The sequence below is a fragment of the Esox lucius genome, chromosome 4 (assembly GCF_011004845.1).
Source record: "Esox lucius isolate fEsoLuc1 chromosome 4, fEsoLuc1.pri, whole genome shotgun sequence".
NCBI lineage: Eukaryota > Metazoa > Chordata > Actinopteri > Esociformes > Esocidae > Esox > Esox lucius.
The window spans coordinates 8753455-8777604 of NC_047572.1; the positions used below are offsets into that span (position 1 = coordinate 8753455).

Here is a 24150-nt window from a genome sequence, read left to right on the forward strand (position 1 = left end):
CATGCTGGAACAGGAAAGCGCCTTCCCCAAACTGTTGCAACAATGTTGGAAGTACCAAATTATCTAAAATGTCTTTGAATTAAGATTACCCTTCACTGGAACTAGGGGGCCAAGCTCAAACCCTGAAACACAGCCCCAGACCATTATCCCTCCACCTAACTTTACAGTGGGAATTATGCATTCCGGTAGGTTGCGTTCTCCTGGCATCCGCCACATCATCCGATTTGGCCATCAGACTACCAGATAGGGAAGCGTTATTCATTACTCCAGAGAACCTGTTTCCAGTGGCAGCAAGCTTTACACTAATCCAGCTGATGGATGGCATTGTGCATGTTGATGTGAGGATTTCATACAGCTGCTCAGCCATGGAAACCCATTTCATGAATTTCCTGATGCACAATTCTTGTGCTGATGTTGCTTCCAGATGCAGTTTGGAATTCTGTGGTGGGTGATGCAACAGGTGATAGGCGATGTTAAGGCGCTATGTGATTCAGAACTCAGCGGCCCTGCTCTGTCGGTTTTCATGGTCTTTGTGGCTGGGCTGTTGTTGCTCCTAGATGCTTCCACTTCACAATCATAGCAGTTACAGTTGACCGGGGCAGATCTATGAAAGTGGCACATTTAAAGTCAATGAGCTCTTCAGTACGCCCATTTTACTGCCAATGTTTGTCTATGGAGATGTCATGGCCATGTGCTGGATTTTATGCATCTGTGAGCAATGAAATAACACACTACTCAATAAGTACTACTCATTAACTAGTAGGGGTGTCCACATACTTTGGCCATATAATGTATATTCCCAACCACATGAGCCACTGAAGACTGGATGGCTAATGGCTGCTTCAACTTAACAACACCCAGGACAGCTGACGGTCACTTCAGCTCCACAGCTAAAGTCACTCTACGTCTGACGTAGAGTGAGACGTAGTGTGACTCCAGAGTGACACAACCCAGGGTTGTACTTCCACAATAGGCAAGACTGTGGGGAGCAGTCTTTCAGCACCACCCATCTGTCTTTCAGGACCATGTAAAGCTCCTGGTCACTCCAGCTGAAGACTCTACAGAGCGGGAAGAGTGCTGTCTTTCAGCACTAGCCGCAAGCCTTTCAGGAGTCTGGACAGCTGAAGCCACACTACGATCTCCCAGCTGCAGGGGGATTGAGCCATCAGCCTGGCAGGGATAAAAGGCTGCCTCTCAACCTCACAAGCCAGGGAACTTGCTACCTAAAAGCTGCTCTCTATTTAAGTCTCCCTCTGGTGCCTGTTCAAATGTCTAACTGTCCAGCCTGTCTTCCCTAATCCACACCAATGCCTGTGTGACATCTTACACATTCTCTGAGCCCTTTCTTCGTAGGGGAATACTTTTCTACCTTGTTTTTTTCTGTGAGACTGGTATTCTGAAGTTAAATGTTCACTAAATGCCTAAAGGTAGTGGGACCGTGTCTCCTAGTTCTCCTGAGGTGCCACCGGGTAGTCCATCAGTGTGTCACAACTGGTTATTCCTCACATAGTCCACTGTTTCCATTTAGGCCTAGTTAAATAAGTCCACAAAGTGGTCTTTGTGCAACATTTGGAATAGCTCGCCCATAACCCTGCCCTGACAAACACGCAACTAACGCACAAATCACCCAGCTATGAGTTGCGAAATCATGGAAAGAATTGTGGTTGTGTCCTAAATCGACCACTTCCATAAGTCTTTGTTTACTATTCACAACACATACTGGAATGCACAACACAGAATATGTCATTTCCCGATTGTATGCTGTAAAGTAAGCAATAATTATCCGCACCCTAAGCATCAACACTGTGAAGGTGTAACTGATTGTGCAATCCCTGCCATTCATTTAGTTTTGTGGAAAGCGTCACCTTTTGTAATTATCAGCTGTTGTCAAGCGCATGTGTGTGTAAAAAGACAATTATCTACCTCAGTAGAGTGAAGCTAATTCTAGGCCTTCTCTCAACTGGTTTAGTGGAATCCTGTCTTCTGTACCCCCTTTTTCCTTTGCTCCTTTTGAAAGACAACAAAAGTTATGGGCCATTGAATGAATGTAAAGTAAGTAATGCTTACATGCTGGTTCTCCCAAGGCACTGCAACAACATAAAGTAGTCCCAAGGCACTACTGATAAAGATAGTAATGTCAATGAAAATCAGGTTGCAAACATAGATGTACTGAACCATCTTCACAACCTGTTAAAGAGCCTTAAAACACTGAAAAATGAATGGGCTTAGGCTGGACCAGTGGTCTAAACTACACATTCACTACTCCAGAATGGGTCTGAATCTGGCCCACTGCTCTTTCAGCAAAAAAAAAACTCCCACAGTCTATCAATAAAGCATAAAATGTACAGAAAAGAAAACACAAAAAAGTGAATAAGATAATAAACCAGGCATTAAAAGTGTGTCATATGAACAGTTAAAATGTCTTAAAACATTTTGGAAACATACTAAGTCAGCTGATATTGCAGTTAACCTCTGTAAAGATAATAAGTTGCATGGTTAAAACACAAACCGGGCACCTCATTCCATTTCACATTCTTTCTCTGGTTCTTGAGGTTCATGTTAATCTGACAGTCTTCTTCTGGGAGGGATTCTGTCACATTTCCAAATGCTGTTAATGCCGCTGCTGCTATTATCTGCTGCAGACTAACTGTGGCCTATGAGCCAAGCCATATGAGATGGAAACAGCATGGCGGATTTGTTCTATGAATGCTGTTTCTCATATAAAGCAAAGACAGCGTTGCAACCAGAATGCTTTCTAAGAGGAACACTGAGTTTAGCCCAGGGGTGGGCAATATTTTTCACTGGGGGGCGACACTGAAAATGCCAGAGAGCATCGTGGGCCAGATTACTTTTTTAACCAACATGCCTAAAAAACTCTGTTAACTTGCATATTATATTTATGCATATTTATTTTGTATGCAACACCGTTTTCATAATTGAACTTAATTTACTTTAATAATGTTTTTAAAATAATTTTCTGTTAACAACTGGCAGGCAAAGGCCTAAATAAAATCCCTTTATTACTCAACAGAAATGTTGCAACACATATTTGCTTTAAAACTTAACTTTCAACTCAACAGAGTAAGCTACATTACATAAGGTATAGTGTATAACAGCTATATAGGTATAATAGTTATTAGGGCAGACATAAGTCTATGAAATCACTTCTGAAGATTTTCACTCAAATAAATGTTGGTATAAATGCCGTCATCTAACTTCATACAGAATGTTTTTTGTACTACGTGGTTTTAACAACAGCGATTCCAGCATCCCAGACCCAATAAATCAACTTTTAGGGCTACTCACTCAATATGAAAAGGAGAGCCTCGTATGGGCGTTGACAAGTGAGGTGGAGTCAGGAGTTATTTCCTTTGATGCAGTGTGCGGTGCTGCTGCAAGATGTTCATCATTGAGGCTTGGACTTGTTGAATTGTAGCATCGGGTTGACATTTTTTGTATTTCGCTGCATACTTGCTCTGGAAGTGCCTCTGCAAATTGTACTCTTTAAAAACTGTGACGTTAGCTTAACATTTAAGCTAATAATATGTTGCTTTACCTGCGACATCTGCAAATAAATATTTTCCTGTCAATAGTTTTTTAAATACCCTGCTTTCATTATCAACTTTTCTTAGTCTAATTTCCAGAGATCGCTAGCCATCAATTGCGTATAGTACGTACAAATGATAACTTCCGGGCGTGGATTGTGGTGCTGGTCCGTATCATAGCAACGCAAATACCTTGTTTCAACATTAAGGTATTTTAAACAAACAGTATGATACTGCTGTATTTACTACTGGGAATGCCACGGGACTTTTAATTTGAAAATAAATAAATATGCAACACTAAATAAAGTAACATAATCTGCGGACCTGGTCAGGTATTTTTTCTTTTTTATTATTTTAAAAGTTTTGGATGTATCGCGGGCCGGATAGAAGGGGACCTTATCTTGCCCAGGTCTGGTCTAGGAGCATGTAAATGAGGATCCAGACATTTCAGACTCGTTCTGTTCTCTAATCATTAAGGGTAATGATATCAACAGGGTCATGTTGTTAAAGAGTACTGTTTTGTTGCAGTCTACATCCTAATGAGTAAATTGTTTAAGGATTGATACCAAGGGTTAATTTGATATCAAGAGGATGGATTGTAATGGAAATGTCTTGAAGTGATGTATTCTTATTGATTAAAGTATTGAGCCCCTATGTTTAGATAAGAAAAGGAATGTTGTTTGTGCGGTGGGAAAGGAAGTATGAGGTGCTGAGGTAAACGTAAATCTTCAGCATGGGTTAGATGCAGAACAATGGGTTTTAGGACAGGATAGAGGAAGATACACAATAGGGGGGTACGATGGATAAGGAACATAGGTTGTTTTTATGGGACAACCATGCAGATTCTTATCTCCACCCATTCCTCTATGTATTGAATGTACTTCCAAATGCTTTAAAGATTATTCACCGTTACTTGCTAACCTGTGTACTCTATTTGCACAGAAACTGTTAATTGTGCCAAGAGAATTTTGTCTCTGTACCTACTCCTTTAAAATTGTCTATCGATGGAATTACCATCTCATAAGTCAGTGAGGAAATCCACCGCCAGGTGTGACCAGGACCGCTGAGGCACTGGGAGACGATAGAGTTTCCCCACTGGAGCCATTCACAGCACCTAAGACTGTGCACACAGAGCACGACAGGACTTAGTGTCACACAGTCCTCCCCATTCCAGGTCACCAATAATTCACTCTGAGCACCTCCAGTGTCCGACTGATGCTCGGATGTCCTGTCGCTGGTGTGGACCCAGGTCACCAGCTGGCCCTGCACCCTCCGGGGCATGTAGATCCTGTCTGGGGGCACAGCTCCCTGCTTTTTGTATGTCCGTGTCTATGTCCCAGGAGACAGGACCCACAATGCAGGAGGGCGGTAGGATGAGAATGTCTTTCTGTAGTTTTGCCCCCTGGTCGTGTAGACGGGAGAGTTTGTCTGCCCTGATGTTCTTGGTACCAGGGTGGTACGTTAGGGTGAACTGGACACGCTTGAAAAAAGGGTCCACCGGGCCTTCCAGGGTTTGAGGCACCGCGCTGCCCTGACGTATTCCAGGTTTCCGATGGTCGGTCAGGACAGTGAACGGCTCCTGGGCGCCCTTGAGCCAATGTCTCCATTCCTCCTGTGCCAACTTCGCCACCAGTAGCTCACAGTCAACCACGTCATAGTTCCTCTCCACAGCAGACAGTTTCTTGGAGTAGTATGCACAGGGGTGTAGCCTGGGGGGTTCCTGTGCTGCTGGGAGAGCACCACCCCCACCCCGACCTCGAGAAACGCCTTCTCTGCGTCCGGAGTCCAGCGAAGGCATTGAGGTTGGCCTTTCAACAATGCGCTGGGATGCTGCAGAATTCTCTGATAAACCGGCGGTAGAAGTTACACCTGATAAAGCTCAGGAGTTCCTTGATGTTCTTCGGGACTGGCCACAACCTCACCGCCTCCACCTGCAGCTCTTCCATCCATACGCCCTCTGCCGTGATGTGGTATTCAAGGAAGGAGACGGTAGGGGTGTGGAACACACACTTTTTCCCTTTAGCGTATAGGTGGTGTTTTTGGAGAACGGACGTAAGCCATGTGTTCAGGGTATGTTCAGGGGTAAATCAGAATGTCATCTATGTACACTACTATGTACCTCCCCATCATATCCTGGAACACCTCGTTTAATAACGGCTGGAACACCACAGGCACGTTGGTTAAGCCATACGGCATAACCAGGTATTCATAGTGGCCCGACACCATGCTGAACACAGTCTTCCAGTCGTCTCCTTCCCGGATAAGCACAAGGTTGTATGCACTCTGGAGGTTGAGCTTGATGAAGATGCGCGCCCCTTTCACCTATTCTATGGCCGATGGCCATAGCTTGGTTTTCGGCCACAGAGAGCAGGTAGATCCTGTTCCTAGGGGGCTCAGCCTCTTTTAGGAGGTCGATGGCGCAGTCCCAGGAGCAGTGGGGAGGAAGACACCTGTCCTTGCTGCTGGAGAACAGGGTGTATGGTGTATGGATGACGTCATCTCCAGCAACTCCAGTCTCTCCTGATGGCAGGCGTTGATAGTGAGTGTGACTTGAATGGACATCGAGGACCTCAAACAGTGCAACGGCAGCCCGAGCGCAGCGACCAGGGACTTGTCTATTTAGCTTCCCGCAGATCCGGAGTCGATCAGTGCTGTATAGGGGTGATATGAAATCCCACTAGACAACACAATTGGAAAACAGAATAAGCTAGCAATATTACATAGACGCAAGGCACCTTCTGTGCCCAATTGTACTCACCCATTTCCTGCTTCTCCCCGCAGAACAGGCACAGACCCTGACGACCCCATCATTCTCTCTCCTCCGCTGAGATTCTGGTGATTCCCAGCTCCATGGGCTTAGGTTCCGGCTCCATCTGGGAGGATAGGAGATGGTGACGGCGTGCTAGGCAGTCCGTCACCAGCTGCCGTCGATCGCAATAGCCCGGGCGCTGAAGACATTCAGTGAGACAGAACGGCTGACGCAGCTCCATTTGGACCTCAGGGCGTTGTCCGAGGCTGACCTGTTATCCTGCGTCATGCGCAAAAGCCACTTGGCCCCATCCATACCCTCTGCAGGATGGTCAAAAAATGGCACGGATTTGTGAATATTGCGGTTACCTTCTCATAGTCGGAGCAGAGGAGGCGCCGCCGCTCCAGCAGGCTCAACAGGGCTCTCCTCCCTCGACCGTGCTGCCAGGTGAGACATAATTTCGCCGAAAGCTGTAACTGACCTGGTGATATGTCCATCCATGGCGTTAAGTATTTACTTGAGCTCCGGGGCTTGCCCAGGAGGCCCAGACTCCCACAAATCTATCGGGGAGTCTGTTGTTAGGTCATGGGTGATTTTGCTCTCATATGTGACACACATGACTTCATGGTTGGAAGAGCTGTGAGAAAACAAGCAGAATCAATGTGAGAAAACGTGCTTCAATCTTAACTATCCCAAGTTGGGTGTTATTGTGACTAGATAGGGCCATAGATACAATTAAACAAATGAATACCACACTATGCTACATAAAAGTAGAAACATTTTATAAAGAATGTATAAAAACAAACAGTAGATCAATTGATGATCAGAAAATTCAGATCAGGAGAATTAACTCATTAGCGTTTGTTGGGGTAATTCAATACTGTTTTAATAACAAGACCGATGGTCAATGGGGCTGTGTTTTAACCATTATGTTTTGACACAGGGTTGACAAATTGATGAAGCCTGTGAAAGAATGAATATGAGACCTGAAATTATGCCCAGACAACATGCATAGTAGTTAGTATATTCTGCATCATCTTGCTTCTAGATTCCTTGACTACTCCCAACGACCAGTGAGTCTTTCCTTTAACCTGAACCTCACAGTAGAATCTCCCAGAGGAGAAGCCCACCTTCAGGACAATGGAATTTCTGTCAAATCTTGTTGGGTTGTCTAGGAGATTACGTAGTGTCCAGCCATCACTTGTTCCCCATCAACAGAAACAATGAGCCAGGGAGGCTCTGTGTCAGGGTCTAGTGGCACATCCAGTGATAACATTTCTCCCAAATGTTGAATAAAATTATTGTCATTTAGAGCATGTATTTGTAGAAAATGATAACGGGTCAAAATAACAAAAAAATATGCAATGTTTTTAGACCTTGAATAATGCAAAGAAAGGGTCACACATTTTTTACCTTAGAAAGAGTTCAGAAATCTATATTTGGTGGAATAACCCAGATTTTCAATCACAGCTTTGGTGACTTCAAGCAGCTTGGCTTTGTTGGATGGCTTCCTCTTGATCACATTCCAGAGGTTTGCAATGATCAGGTCTGGTGATTGGGCTGACCATGACAGGGTCTTGATCTGGTAGTCCTCCATCCACACCTTGATTGACCTGGCATGGGGCATAGTCCTGCTGGAAAAAACAATCCTCAGAGTTGGGGAACATTGTCAGAGCACAAGAAAGCAAGCTTTCTTTCAAGACAACGTTGCACATGGCCTGATTCAACTAAATTAGACGAGGTGTTGGGCAAAGCTGAAAATTGGCCTCACTGGAATCAGGGATTACTTTACTCCAGTCCTCTATGGCCCAATCCTTATGCTATTTTACAAACCCCAGCCAGGCTCTTCTTTGCTTTTCATTGATGAAGGGCTTTTTTCAAGCTTTGCATGACTTCAGCCCTACCTTTTGAGGTACTGCTAGCACTGTTTTTGCCACCCAGCTGGTCCTATTGCAAGAGGATAGTGATGATCACAGCAGTGGTTTTTATACTTTTTCTCATTAAATAAGATATAAAATATAATAAGAAAATATACCATTATAGTCTGGTGAGACAAGACACAAAAATGAACACAAACAATTCAAACAATTCACCGCCTCCCCCAAAAAATCACAAGAAAGAATAAACTATAGATTTGTAAGAGTTGAGGTCTTTGGATCTTTGTTCGAATTATTGTAATTATCAGTCCTTACAAACATTAAATAAGTGTTGGATTTCCCTCTGGAGCAGGTGCTCCTTGCTTCTCTGTAGGTAAGATATTTCCCACCCAAGCTCCTTATTGAGATTTTTGGCCCCCATTTCTGCAGCTTTATGCTTCTTCCCAATCGCCTAAGCTCAGAATGTTCAATGATTCAAAAAAGACAGTCAAACACAGTGGACATTCCCTCTAACATCTGGGTCTATATCTACTATTGCTCCTGTAGTACAAATGATGCACTATGTGACATACAGTAATATGTTAATAATGATGCTTAATGTTTCCAGCAACTTTAATCTTTGCAAAGATATCTCTACTGATGCCTTGCTTCCACTACTCGCTTACATTTGCGCAAGAAATGTGTCTTGTCAAGTATATTTATCTTGTTTTCATGCAAAAAATCTTACTATCCTTAAAATAAGGTACATTTTTCTTAACAAGCGAAAGTTTAATTAGTAGCAGATAATCCCGCTTGGTTTTAAAAAAACATGCCTTCAATATCAAGTTATTTGTCTTGTTCCATTGGCAGATTATTTCACTTATTTGAAGAAAATATTTCCTCAAATATAGTAACATTTTATTGTGTTGTTTAAAGATTTTTTTTGCAGTATATCATTTCAACATTTGAACAGCTTATGTTTCAATAAAACTGGAAAAATGGGGGTGTTCTAAAACGTTTGACCATTAATACATATTTATTGATTTTTTATTTATATGAGTCATCAGGAATCTTTAATAGTCATCTATGACTTTGTGTTAGGGGTATGAATGAGGTGTCATGCCAAATCCCATAGTAAGTTATCAGCATAATGAATTATGGCGTGCTCTCTAAGTCGCTCTGTGTAGGAGCATCTTGTAAATGACCAAAAAAATAAATACCCAAGTTTCACAGTTGGGGAACTGCAAATTTTTTGTAAATCCTGGGGTCTCCACCAAGCCTCCAGAACTACAATGACACGCCACCTCCACCTCAACAAGCTATTTGGACAATGTTCTATGGTTTCAAAAAAGACAGGCAAGCACAGTGGCAAATTCCCTCACAAATGTCAAAAATCTATATCTATTATTGCTCCTGTAGTACAGACCATGTACTACTGTATGTGACATTAAGGAATATGTTGTTAATGATGCTTAATGTTTCCAGCAACTTTAATATTTGCTAAGAAATCTCTGCAGATGCCTTTCTATTATTCTTAATTGGTGTCATTAGAGAAAACTGGCATTCAGTAGTTGCAACATACATGTCGCAAATGGTTGATGTTTATGAGTGAAAAACAAATGACACAGCTAAAGCATTATAATTCCCTACTACAAGGGTCTGACTGGCTAGATAAGATGAGATTAGAGCTAAGATAACATTATCTGCTGCTGTGTAATGTAAGGCTAGCTTGCAAAAATTAGGGTATGTTTTTCAATCAATCTCTTACCCTCTTACCTCCGTATCATAGTACTCAGTATTTTATTTGAATCAGTCCACAACAAAATTGATGGTTGAAAAAGCGTGATCTTAGTGGGCATTTCACCACAGCACAACAACTAAATGGACTAATTACCAATGTCAGCATAAAAACACAAGATCTCAACACACTCTAGAATGAGCAAATTAGAATTTTGCATTAGAATCTACTTCCTCTGTATTGGTCATTTATAAAATAACACAAGTTCCAAAATGTATACCGTCTCCCTAACAAAATGTAAATCAGAAAATACAATAATAATTTTTAGAATACAAAATATTCACTTTTTAAAACAAATCTTTTGTTTGAAGAACCAACGTTGATCATGCCCATGTGGTGTTCTGTGCCTGTCCTTGTTTTTGCCAAGTTACTGCGAAGGCATAGCTTTGTTTGTCATAACGAAATGATCAATGGAAACAGTCATTTCTACTGGTAAATGTGTGTTAATGATATTGTTTGTTGGTAGGTTACTGTATATAAGCGAGGTACACGTACATTGGTTATAGTAACTTATGAATGTATTACTAGCAGTGGCACCAAAAACGAAATGGGTTGCCATATAATTACATTAACACACACACCAGTAGAAATGAAAATTAATACTTTCTCAACCTTCCGCTAAATCTAGTTGTTCTATGAAGTACACCAACATTTTATTGCAAGAATAAATGCAATGTAACCAAGTTTATAAAGAGTAGGCATTTACAGTAGATTGCTAGCGATGGATCGCAATAATTGATTCCCCAAGCCATGGTTTTTAATAAGGGAGACTGAAATCTAATTACGTTACTATGTTAATCTAAGATAGATTACATATAATTTTCCCTCATCAATATAGACATAAGGAAGTGGATTACAGTTTTGGCAAAAAAAGAAAAGAAATGCAGAACATTTCAGGAAAATAAAAATGCTCATTGTAGGTCCCAAGAAAAAGAGATTTGCTTTCAGATCTCAAAGTGAACCTTGACAGATATTTGGTCATATTCCCAAAAACTGTGTGAACTTGGCTTTACCCTCAACCCTTGCCTCTCTTTTGATGAACATATTAAACATATTTCAACAAACCTTACAATTTGACCCAGGTTTTTCACCTTGGTAGCTCTGGGATTTGATCTGATACACTTTGTGTTACTGGTCCAAAATTCTATTTGCTAGACTACCTAAACCACAGAAACTACTGTTACTGCTTTCCAAACATCAGTTTTAGGTGCCTGCGCCCAATATTATCTAAATCTCTAGGCTTTCGTCCTAGACCTGAAAAGATGGGTCCTTTTCTTGTTTAAACATAGTTGGGAACTTCGAACAGCCAATATTTGTTTTTCTGTTACAAAAGTGTGGTTGACCGAGTTTTACACTTAATTTACTCTATTTACTGTATGTCAGTGACAGGTCTACCATAACAATAGAGTTTAGGTGGAGCAATATGTGATTCTTGATTTGAGATCATTCCAAGTGCATGTTAGCTGTTCTCATATTTTCTACACTGAGTGCTTTACCCAGCACTGGCTCTAGCCTTTTGGGGGCCCTAAGCAAAATTTGATTTGGGGCCCCCTCTCCCCCAGCGGGCAGGGGCTCCCTAGCTGTCAGGTGCTTATGCCTAGAACACACCCTGGCCTTACCTTTGCTAAACAGCAGTTTAGGAAATAGTTTGCTAAATTAAAGTTAGACACAATACACAATAATTAAACTGCTCCATTTTTTCAGTAACATAAGAAAATGTCTGTCTATCCTGGCTATTCCATAGTTTCCAGAAAACATGTTGGCAGATCTGCCTCCAACATATGTTTAAGTGAAAGTTCAAACTCTTAACTGCGAGCCCTGGGCAAGCCTTAATGACACATGAATGTTAATATTCATTCCTGAATGGGAATCACTTGTGATAGAATGCAATGGACAATTACAGTAGCCATTTTACATTAAAACAATGTAAAACAGCTGGCAGTGGAGGCTACATGCTAGAATATACAGTATTTCCACTTTCTTTAGTAGCCATTGTGTAATTACCACTAATGAATATGAAAGTAGTGTAGTGGGGGTATACATCGTAACAATGGCTGGTAAAATTTAGCTTAAAATGTTGATAAACTATTGGACCTATATCCTCACATCTCATGCACCTAAACACTGTTGGGGGTAACGCGTTACTAAGTAGTTGTCAAACTACTTTTTAAAAGTAACAAGTAATCATTAAATTTAAGTAATCCCTTACTAGATATTTTTGCCGGATCGCGTTAGCAAGTGAGCGACTGTCTGCAACCCTCTGTAGCTGCGTTATAGTAAGCCTTAAATAAAACTGTTTATGGTTATATTGCGACTATTTCTGGTGGATTTTCAAAGAACGCATCCATGCATGCTTTTTAGGTAAGGATAGACAAAAACTTAGACAAAAACTCTACCTTCAGTAGATACGTTATATTAAGCCTAAAATAAAACTGTTTATATTGCAACTGTATCTGGTGGATTTTCGAAGTACGCATCCTTGCATTTTTGGGGTAATATATAGGCTAAATCAAAACCCCTTGGGCAGTAAAAGAGAAGGGGTTTCAACGATTCTCTCGTCATATCATTTGGCGACAAAGTAAGTTATAGTCACCTATAATGATAGTTAATATCTCAATGGCATTCACGAATGAAAGAAAAACTAAAGTGGTTGTGCCATGAAATAGCTTTCATGGCACATAGCTAAAGTTCCTATTTAGTCTCACAATGCTTAATGGTGTCTGGCGAAATATTCAAACTTGGTGTGATGTTAATGCGTGACAAGATGATCTAATGTCGAGATGCTACTGGGCAAACATATAGCACTGTGGTGGAGCAATTAAAGACCTACTGTAGCCACTCACGTGGGAGACCTGGGTTCGAATATAGTGATGGCAATAACATTTATCACTTTTAAATGATATGTGGCATTGACTAGCGATTTGTGCAGCGGAAGGCTGAGAGCGGGTGAGATTTGTGATTCTGGCTTGAGAAGCAGTTCACTATTTTGACCACATCGTTATTACCCTCACATATAACCAATTACTGCGGTGGCTGTTATGTTTTGCTGGGATCAACCTGCCTGTTGGAGAACCAAAATGTATCCTAAATCATCCTCTGTTAGACAACCAAAGTTGATCCCAAATCATCTTCCATTATTTCCAGGCAAATTATTCTTTAATCAGATTGAACACGTAGCTGCCACTTCAAAGGTATATTAACAACAAATGATTAAGGAGGGCACATATCTAGTATTGAATTCTGCACATACAGGCTGAATAAGCCTGGCCTGAAAATGTGGAGGCACTTGCAATACAAAATATTGTATTGATTTAAGAGATTCTTGTTTATATTTGGCATTACTTGAGATAATAGGATTGGTCACACTTGCTGTATAATGATTGACAGGCTAATGTTATGTGCTGTTGAGTGACCCTGACTACATAATACCTGACTATGTAATTATACGATGTCCCATTAAATCTGTGCCTTTTTGGCATAAGTGACCAACATGTGAATATAGAATCATAGGACTTACCGGTATCTTAAAGTAACTAAGCAACTGAATGCCTTACTTTATACACCAGTAGGCTTGATACTGTCCACCCTTGCTGTCTTGCCAGGTGGGCTCTCGTCGCCACTGGGATGCCCTCCCTCCAATGCCTTTCGGGGGAAGAGTCACTGGCTTGTTGTTGACTCTCTATTGCGCACTTGTGCAATTGGGCTGTACGCTGCTAGCAATACTCGGCCCTCATTCAGGGGGGTTGCGGTTGGTGGGTGTCCCTTTGGTTGATGCCTGGCAATGTGGGTGGATTGATTTCCTGCCTGTTGGGCCCTGTCCGGGGCCTCCCCCGGGTAGGGCCACAGTGTCACCGGACCCCCCCGTCTCAGTTTCCAAGGTGTTACGCTGCTATATTATTGTGCTGGGGGACATGAGGGATGTACTACTAACTTTTCTCAGTATCCTCCAGTTTTAAATTTTAGAAGGAGATGAGGTCCTGGTCCACACCTGCGGATTACCTGGTTTGGGGGGACCGTTGCTGTTCCTGTCCTTGTCCACCTGGTCATTCTTCTGACCTAGTCTAAAATCAAATATACTCTGGATTTAGCCCAGAGAAATGTATTTATTATTCCAATTGGACTCTTAATATCTCACCCGGCACAGCCAGAAGAGGACTGGTCACCCCTCTGAGCCTGGGTCCTCTCTAGGTTTCTTCCTAAAATTCGACCTTCTTAGGGAGTTTTTCCTAGCCACTGAAATTCAACACTACTGTTGTTTGCTCCTTGGGGTTTAAGGCCGGGTGTCTCTGTAAAGCACTTTGTGACAACTGCTGTTGTAAAAAGCGCTTTATAAATACATTTTGATTGATTGATTGATTGATTGATACAGCAAGTAACTAAATAACGTAACAAGTAACTGTAATGAGTTACTTTGAAAAGTACATTTTGTTAATAAATTTTTGCTAAATTAACTAATAAGTCTACAGTATGTCATTGTAGCACAGCATTTTTCTATCAATTTAAACATTTTAAAGTGTTTTTGTAAGGGATAGTTTGTTATGTATTGGGGGAAGAGGACTGGTTAAAAGGTATCAATAGAAAATGCACCATAAATATTACCATTTGACCCTCCCCTTGTACTTAACATACTCCCCCCTCTGAATGTTATGACAACAGTAAAAAGTATAAAGTAGGCCCATATCACAATAATAGATTTCTCACAGATAGGGTGCAGACCAGTTATCCAGCCTCACCCAGTGTGCAAATGTGTTGACCCATGTGAATTTGTTGTTGGAAGAACAGAATATTTAACTGTCCCAAATCTTTTGGGGGTGGGAGAAGGGGATGCAAAATACTGCATTCAAAAAATAAACAGTAGATCAACATGCAGTTTCAAGTTATGAGAACAAACTTAATTGCATCTCATTTGAACTTTGCCGTGCTTATTCCAAACAGCTTCCCTAACAGGAGTGATGACCAGTGGGTCTGAGTTCTTAACATCTTCATTTTGATTAAGGCAGAGATAGGGATAGAGATCCTCAGTGAAAATGAAGCCAGTGAAAGATTAAATATGAGACCTGGCCTCCACATCATAGAAGGAGACTTGACCCTCCTCATAATCCACAAAAAGAAACACCTGGGGCTACTCACTGAGAACAATGGGTTCAGCAAAAGTTGGATACTCTTCACTGATTTGTATCAACATCCAGAATCCATTCTCAGGGTCTAGAGCAGAATCCTCATTCCAACTGTTGTAGGCCACTCCCACCGCCCAGACAGTATTTCCTTTAACCTGCACCTCATAGTAGAATCTCCCTAAGGTGAAGCCATCTTCTCCCATGACACAGGCAAAATATTGAAACCTCTCTGGATCATCACGTGGGGTGTCTTCAAGTCTCACTTGCTTCCAATCTAATGGCAAAATTAGGCTGGTGTGTGCTGTGTCAGGGTCTAAAGTCACACTGTAGAATAAAAAAGGATAGAGATATTAGTGAGTGGAAATTTGACATCTATGACATTGTTCAGCAGCACATACTGTACCTTCCGACTGCTGCAACTTTCTCATTTCTGTGGAAACAAAATTTATTTTTGTAGTCTGGTGATTAAATTTAAAATGAACCAACACTTTCAAATGTTAATACTATTCCCACCCAACAACAAAAGAACAGACCCCAACCAGAAAATATTTGGAGAGACAAAAAATGCAGATCAATTTTTTTCACCGGTCCTTACCATCCTCACATACTTGTCTGATTTCAATATGAAGTTTCTCAATCAGCTCAGACAAGAAATCTCTCAAGGACCCCACAGAATGATCACTGTAAACACTAATCTCACTCCAGTCTTTTGAATGGAGACTCTCAATCTGCAGTAAGAAAAAATATGTCTGTGAGTTGATGCCAATTAATGAGAGAGAAAGAGAGAGATAGAGAGACTGACAGACCTGTAGGAGATGGAGATGGTCCTCAGTGTGTGAAAGCTGCTCCAGCTCAGTTCTTCTCTTCTCAAGGTCAATGATTTCATGTTCCAACTCCTCAATGACTCCTTCAGCCTGCCTTTCTGCTGCTTTTTGTATCTTCTCAATTTCAGAGAAGCCTGGCTTCTCTCAATCAAAAGCTTTAGATATCTGATGGACTTTAAATTGATGTCATCTGGTCATCTCCGGTTCTCTTATAAATTGGGGGATGAATTAGTACACAAAATCATACTTTGACAGAAAACAAGTAGAATAGGTAGTTTATAAATTAAATGGTAGGGATTTGATCTTGTGTCATGTCTTATGAGAATTCCAGGAAAGGGACCTGATTTATCTCCATTTGGTACTTAGCAATAACTAGATGGATTTTGGGTAAAGACCTGCAATAGACTACTATCATATTCAGGGGGTCTACTTGTATTTCAAGCTGCCTCATGCTACAGACACAGATATAGGAACTATTCAGATCCTTTCCCTTTTTCCCAAATTTTGTTAGGTTACAACCTTATTCTAAAATGAAATGTTTGGTACCCTTCCCCAGATCTATGCATTGGCACAATTCTGTCTCAGAGCACAATGGACAAATCCTTCAACATAGCTAATTTCTTGGTTTTCTGTGTGGTCATCAGTTTGCATACCCTGGCAGAAATTGTGAAATTTTGGCATTGATTTTGAAAATATGACTGATCATGCAGAAAAATCCTTTATTTAAAGATAGTGATCATATGCCATCCATCAATCATCTTCCGCTTATCCGGGGCCGGGTCGCGGGGGCAGCAGTCTAAGCAGAGATGCCCAGACTTCCCTCTCCCTAGACACTTCCTCCAGCTCTTCCGGGTGGACACCGAGGCGTTTCCAGGCCAGCCAGGAGACATAGTCCCTCCAGCGTGTCCTAGGTCTTCCCCGGGGTCTCCTCCCGGTGGGACGGGACCGGAACACCTTCCCAGGAAGGCGTTTTGGAGGCATCCGAAACAGATCATATGAACCCATTTATTATCACATAGTTGTTTGGCTCCTTTTTAAATCAGAATGATAACAGAAATCACCCAAATGGCCCTGATCAAAACTTTACATACCTTTGAATGTTTGGCCTTGTTACAGACACACACAGGTGAAAATGGCAATTAAAGGTTAATTTCCCACACCTGTGGCTTATTAAATTGCAATTAGTGTCTGTGTATAAATAGTCAATGAGTTTGTTAGCTCTCACGTGAGCAGGCTAGATACTGAGACATGAGGAGCAGAAAAGAACTGTCAAATGACCTGCGTTACAAGGTAATGAAACTTTATAAAGATGGAATAGGAAATAAAAAGATATCCAAAGCCTTGCAAATGCCAGTCAGTACTGTTCAATCCCTTATTAGGAAGCGTAAAACTCAGGGATCTCTTGATACCAAGCCAAGGTCAGGTAGAACAAAAAAGATTTCAGCCAAAACTGCCAGAAAAATTAAGATTGTTAAAGTCTAACACTTCCCCGAGTTGGTTTGATGGAAAGGAAAACAAACACACCAGGAGTCAGGAGTCAATTCCGTATATTCTGTTTATTACAGAAGCTTCAGGAGACAGAGTGTCGCCCCACAATGTCTGAATATCAGCAGAAACACAAGTATTATTTATACTACGAATACACCTAGAAAGCAGGGGGCGGAGGTAGCCAAGCATGTGTGCCATTCGTCCAGTTTATGTTCTTTACCTTATATGTTACCCTTGTGATTTCTGTCTTGTGTCTATTCTTAATCCAGCCCTGCCCAGACTATGTGTTATGTATCTGTCCCTATCTAGTTCCTGTTAGTCTGACACACAGGCTTAGTCCGCTCTTCGACCCCAACAACAGCCTAAATAAGATTTCCTGTTTTCTACTTGCAACTTTCAGTTTCAGCTTATGCCACATACATTCAATATCTTGCTTTAATGCTCACAACATTTTGACAGCTTATACATTCAGTGTATCCACACGATACAAAGAAAAACCCACAGGTAACCTCAGCAGAAATTCAGGCTGCTCTGGAAAAAAACGGTGTGGTTGTTAAGGAGCACAATACGATGATACTTGAACAAAAATTTGCTGCATGGTCGAGTTGCCAGAAACAAGCCTTTACTGCGCCAATGCCATAAAAAAGCCTGGTTACAATATGCCCGATAACACTTTGACACACCTCAAAGCTTCTGGCACACTGTAATTTGGAGTGAAGAGAACAAAATAGAGCTTTACGGTCAAAACCACAAGTGCTATGTTTGGAGAGGGGTCAACAAGGCCTATAGTGAACAGAATACCATCCCCACTGTGAAGCATGATGGTGGCTCACTGATGTTTTGGGAATGTGTGAGCTCTACAGGCACGGGGAATCTTGTGAAAATGTATGGCAAGATGAATGCAGCATGTTATAAAATACTGGTAGACAATTTGCATTCTTCTGCACGAAAGCTGTGCATGAGAAGCTCTTGGACTTTTCCAAGATTGGTATACAGGGGAATTAAAATTCTAAATTCTAAAGAAATTGAAAATACCAGTCATGTGCCTTTGTCCACTTGATTATGCAGCTCCGGAAAAAAATTAAGAGACCACCGCACCTTTTTCTTTTTTTTTGAGTGAGGAACAGTAGCATTCAATTTGCAGTGGTCTCTTAATTTTAACACTTCTGTTCCTCACTCAAAACCTACCTTTTTGACTTTTTTGGAAAGGAAAGAAAAAGATATTCGGTTCAGTGGTCTCTTAATTTTTTCCAGAGCTGTGTATGCATGTGCTCTGGGAATGAAAACAATTTCAGGAATGCAGGGTGTGTTGAAACTAATAAACTCATCAAAAAAATCAGAAGGCTAGAGAACAATGTCGGGAGTCGCTACAATGCTCTCCAGTGATTCTTAGACCATTATTTTTCAAACTGCCCTCTAGTTGGGTGAGAAATGGGAATGATAACAATTTCAGGGACATTTGATGTTTTTATTCTCCTCCTTGGCCACATTTAATATTTTAAAGTACCAACATTACGGGTAATCAAATAGCCTATTGTAAAGGTTGGAGATGCAACATATTTTAAATAATATCTGCAAACGGTTAGCAGTGATAATCACAAAGTTATAGCTTACCTTAGTTTTCGTTCAACAGCTTGCAAGACATTTGATTTCGAACGAATATATTAGCATGTTAATTTATCTTTGCTTGTGTGGCAAATAAATGAACATGACAGGAAATATTTTCACGAACATCAAATTTCAACTGCTTAAAACATATAGAACACTAAAGGATAAAATAGGAATGGAACTATAGACTAAGACATTGTAAACTTTAGATAGAATTTGAGGAAAACGAATGAGAATACATGAAAATAATGCCAATTATACCTATATACTAGCTGCTATTGGTCACAACTAGTGAGCAACTCTCTCTTTTTACAATGCAAGAAGTTCAACTTAAGCACTTAAACAAGACTACCTGATTTAAAGTTTAATTTTTGCAACTTTTATTTGTTGTAATGTTGCCTGGATTGAGTATTCATGGGAGAATCCTGTTTTGTATTCCATATAATGTTTTATAATTTGAGCAAAATGTCATGGCACACTTGATGCGTCCTCACCTTATGCCAACGTGCTACTATTCAGCCGATTGCTCACTGTCCTGACTTCATGCTTTGGAGTTCAAAGGTTTCCTTGCTTTAGGGTTTCAAATAACTGTTAATGAGCACTATAGGCCCATCAATGGACGGAATCAAAGAACGATGGGCTGTAGCATTCATTACATGGCCTTGTAATGCTGTTGCATAATGAATATGGCCTAATTAGACATACTAATGATTATCTCGTTTGAACGAATGCGTATCTCGTTTGAACGACTTAGTATCTCGTTTGAACAACTTAGCCAAAAAAAAAGCATAGTAAAAAAAATTATTAATATTTTTTTCCAGCATTGTTTTTTACCAAGTCTTTCAAATTAGATATGAAGTCGTTTAAATTAGATAAACCCAATTTATTTTTACTTCTTGGCCTTTGGGGCTTCCATAAAAATCTTCATGGATTACAGATTTTCTAAATTACAAAAGGTGTCACTTCAAGTATTAAAAGGCACTACTGACAGTGCCAATAAAGAGGTTGCCAAGATTATACTGGTTTATCTTAGTTTTTTCAAGATCCATAGGTTACTACTGCATTGCTTGAAATGTAGTGCTTTCTCACTTCCCCCCTCAACTCATCCCTGGCTTGTAGTTTTGGGACACATTTGCTAATGGTTTATGCACGGGCATTTGCAAAAGAAGGAAAGGAATAGGAAGTTGCTGTGACTCTTTACAAAAGCTGCTTGCTTGAGTTGCTCCACCGGAAACAAATCCTTGTCTACCAAGGTTTTGGAAGAAATCATCAGAATCCAGTCAGACAGCTGCAACAGAATAGCAGATTAAATTGGAGTTGATTAACTGTGTGGACAGTTAAGCAGGCCTACTGTACTCAAATACTATAATACAAATTATGTTATATTGGCTAGACTACAAAAGTTTAGAGTATACATTTGACTGCTCTTAAGGACAGTCCAAAGAACTGCATGCATCATTTCCGATTATGATTTTATTCAGCTTAATTTAAAAGTAAAATAGATCGCTATACACACATTTTGATTCCTTTTTTTATTGAAGTACCCATAAGGGACTAGGCAGAAAATCCAATCAATACTTAAGGAAGTAAATAATGGTATTCTGAAGCAGGTAATTTTGTTGATGTTGTTCACTAAATGTATCTTTGGATTCTGCATAATAAATAATTTAAGGTAAACTCAATATTGTATTAGGAAGTAGGCCTGGTGCAACATTTGCAGACAAAGTTGGTTATCCCTTGAACCTAGATGAAAATTTACTGTTAATGCACTGCACAGCATAATAGTCAGATAAATTGAAATGTTATCTGACCTTTTTGAGGCAGGACGTTCTTCACATATTGAGGCTGATGCTTAAAACTCCTACCCAAAGAACTGCATGATAAACAAATTACCCTTGCCATCCCCAACATTCATATTTAATTTATTGCGTGCCTTGGTACCTGACAACATTTGGATATATTCACATTATAACCCTTCGTTGCCATGCATAAGTTATGAGCTGCGACATATTGTAAGTAGTAATCAGTAATTTACTGATAAGCCAGGGACTAGGAATATTATTAAGAGAGAAACACAGAGAAATGTGACTATTGGCAGATAAACCGCAGGTCTTTGTCAGCGACCGCCCTCGTGGGCAGAGCCTGTCTGTTAACCGATGCAGGTATTCAGACTGAACGGCGTCTTTATGACAAAGAAGAGCTTGGGATATGCTCGGCTTCCATCCACCATTCGCCGGTACTTGGTTCTGTGATAAAGAGAGACAGCTCTAACCTTTTAATATAATGCAGCCTGACAGTGATCATTCTCATGCATAGTAAAATTATTTGAGCATGTACACACTCAATTACAAGGGGACAGTCCCTCACATTTCCGGTGGCTGAACATGGTAAAAAATAAAAGACTGCTTTTTACTTGAGAGGCATTCTGTCAGGCAACAGGTAAGCATGACTGGTTTTTCTGTCTTCCACTGTCTCCAACCAGTCTTGCCAAAACAGAATACAGTTGTAGTTGGCATTGGCAAAATATCACACTTCCCTGAACCATTAACCACAATGGTAAATCACTGCACATTTGTTGTGGAAAGCTTGGATATGCAATTGTGTGAAGAAAAAGTACACCCCCTGGAAAGTTTTCTTTCTTTGTTTATATATTAGGACATATGTAATTTTCACCCACATAAAAAATCTACAGAAATGAAATTTCATAGTGCAGAAAAAGTACAAGAGCTGGTGTTGCCCTCTGCTGGAAATAACTTTCCTATAGACGTTTCTTGTAATTGTCGTTCTATAACATTGACTAGGAGACTTTTCTGCCCACTTTTCTTTACATTACTGCCTGAACTGTGTCGTGTTTGACAGCTTTCTTGTGTGCACAATCAGCTTCAGGTCCCCCAACATTGTTTCAACATAATTTAGATCTGGGCTTTGACTCAAGATTCCATAACCATTTTTGTACCATTCTGTTTGAGCTTTTATAATGTGTTATAGATCATTGTCCTTTTGAAAGATCCACTTTCATTTCAGATAAAAATCTTTTTACATATGGCCTCACATTCTCCTCAAGATTTATATAGTGCAATACCGAATTCATGGTTGACTAATGACAGGAAGTTGGCCAGGCCCTGAGGTAGCAAAGCAGCCCCAAACCATAATGCCACCACTTCCATGCTTTAAGGTTGGTATTTAAAGGAAGTGTTTTGTTTTAACCAAACAAGATCCCTGACATTGTGATCAAACAACCAGGTGTTATCTGGCAAATGTCGGTCGAGTCTTCTTCCTTGACCTCCCATGCAGGCCATGTTTGTGCAGTTTCTTTCTTACAGACCGACACTTCAACATTGATTGTGGCAAGAGAGGCCAGTAGATCCCTTGATGTTACCCTGGGGTTCTTAGAGACTTTTATGAGCATCTTTGGTTTAGCACTCAGCCTGCATTTGGTCATTTGGTGGAACGACCTTTATGTAGATTGCCAGTGTAATGACATACTTTACATTGATTAGAAATGGCTTTGTACCTCTCCCAGATCCCCCATGGGCATCAATAAGGGCCTCGTAACCCTCTGTTGATACTTTATTATACAACATAACATATCATTTTAGCCATTTTATGTGGTGGGAAAGGTAGAGGTGTATTTACTTTTTCCATATAAGGAAATTGCATTTATATTTATTTTAATTGCATAAATGGTTTCAACAAAGGGGGTCTACTTGCTTTTTCATGACTGTAATTCGATCATGCTCCTGTTTGATTGGCTGAAGTTTGTGAATTTTAACTGGAAAAGAGCTAGTAAAATTTTTCTCATCATACCATCTTTTCAGGTCATGAACTTTTTCTGTTTTACTGATCATCACCTTAAAATATATGACTGTATTTGCAAGAAAAGATGAACCCTTTTAAATTACCAACATATTTGCATGTCTCTTAAAATATAGTCAGATCTTCTAGGTCATAACAATAGATGAACACAGTGAATATCTTGTCATATTAACTAGATAAGGTAGAAACACACTCTTATACTTAACACATTTCTGCATGAACACATTAATCAGTATTTTCCACAGATGTCAGACTTAGCCAGCCACCTCATATTCTATTGTATTTTTTGGGCTGGTATTTAAAAAAATACAGATTGAGTATAAGCACCATAGAGCAACAAATGAAAAGGAGTAGTTAGTAGACAGATTGTGCTATGCTCTAACATTTTTGGCCAAAAATAAAGATCATCACATCAACACAAATTGTCCACAGACAAAAAAACGTCAGACGAGATGGAGGAAAATGGCTGTACAACGCTTCTCTGGAATTGTGTTCATCCACCTGATTGTCCCTCAGCCATGCCTTTAGGTTATGTGCGAAAGCAGGGTAAGTGGTGCATTTACATCTGTCTGAAGGCTGCTCTTTCCAGACATGGGAAGCTCTCACAGAGAAAGCTGTCGGGCTGACGGTGCTAACTATACAGTCACCTCTGTTGCCATGGTTTTTCTGCTTGACAAAGACACTAAGTGTGTGTGTGTGACATTTTACCTTGCTCAATAACTCGTCTAGACCCTTAATGGATGACTTACTAAAAAGTCCCAGCACAAGTTAGAATGTTGAGAACATTTCATCTGAACGTACATGACTGGATCTTCAATGATTTTGTCCTTATACTGGAGGTCTTTTGTGACAAAATATCCACAGGAATTTTGGATGATTAACCTTAACTTTCAGGTATCCTGGTGTACTATATGCTTTGTCATTTGTATATCTGGTTTGTATTTTCAAAACCATATCAAAGCAAAATTATTTAGAAGATAGCCTGCTTTCCACTGATTGAGAGGGAATTGAGTATGATTTTATCAAACATTATTGCTAGTAGAGGCAATTACATCTCCCCTTAGGCTACATATTTCCAACTGATTGTCCATTGAGTAGCCATGGTAACATTCAGATGTTTAGGCAAGAGCTAATGATGTAACAGTGGTTGTGGGTATTGGGCTTTTTAACAAGTTCCTTGTGAGGTTATTTGTAGACAGACTAGATATAAGCCCAGTGAGTCAAGCAATATGTTATAGATTCAATATGGAGATTTTGTATACTTTCAGCCAGTGGTTGTAAAAGTGGTGCTCAGTTGCCCAAATGAGTCCCCATTTTGTATGATATGTTATAGTTTGCAAAATCTTTCT

General features: G+C 40.4%; 1 pseudogene; it reads right to left on the bottom strand.

The window, feature by feature from the left end:
- Nucleotides 1-6459: 6459 nt before the first annotated feature.
- LOC117594426 lies at nt 6460-15951 on the bottom strand (annotated as a pseudogene).
- Nucleotides 15952-24150: the final 8199 nt, after the last annotated feature.